This window comes from Strix aluco, chromosome 24 (assembly GCF_031877795.1).
Source record: "Strix aluco isolate bStrAlu1 chromosome 24, bStrAlu1.hap1, whole genome shotgun sequence".
Lineage (NCBI taxonomy): Eukaryota > Metazoa > Chordata > Aves > Strigiformes > Strigidae > Strix > Strix aluco.
Genome location: NC_133954.1, coordinates 8,470,887 through 8,471,548, shown reverse-complemented (window position 1 = coordinate 8,471,548; position 662 = coordinate 8,470,887).

The window sequence follows — 662 nt, the reverse complement described above, 5'->3', positions numbered from 1 at the left end:
CCCCGGCAGCGCAACCGGGCGTCGCGTGTCCCCCACCCCGGTGCGGCGTGAAACCGGCGGCCGGTTCCTTCCCGCGGCTCCGCTTCCCCTCCCCGGTCGGGGCCCAGCACGTGGCTCCCCCAGGGCCGCCTCCGGGGGCAGCAGGGGGCGCTTCCCCGCGGCGCTACGGGCGGAGCCGGCGCCGGGAACCGCCGGTGGGGACCCGCCGGTCCCGGTCCGGTCCCCCGCACCCCCGCGGTCCCCACGTGGCTGCTTCCCTCCCTCCCCCCCCCCAGCGCCGCCGGTTCGCCCTTCCCGGCACCGCCCAATCACGGCGGGCGCCGCCGGAAGCCCCGCCCCCGCCCTTCCTTCCCCCCCCTCACCCCCCGTTACCCGCCAATGAACCGCGCCCCGGGCGCCCCCGCCAATAGGAGACCGCGGCGCCGGGAGCCGCCGACCAATGAGCGTGGCGGCGCGGGGCGGCGGGCAGCGGCTGGTATCCCTCCGCCACCCGCCCCGCTCGGTGTGCGCGCGCGCGCCCGCCCCGCTCGCGCGGCCCTTTTCTCCCTCCGCCGCCCGCAGCAGCAGGAGCCGCCGCCGCCGCCGCCCCGCCAGGCCTCCGCGCCGGACCCTCCCTCCGCCGCCTCCGCGGGGCAGGCCCCGGCTTCCTCCCCTTCCCCTCC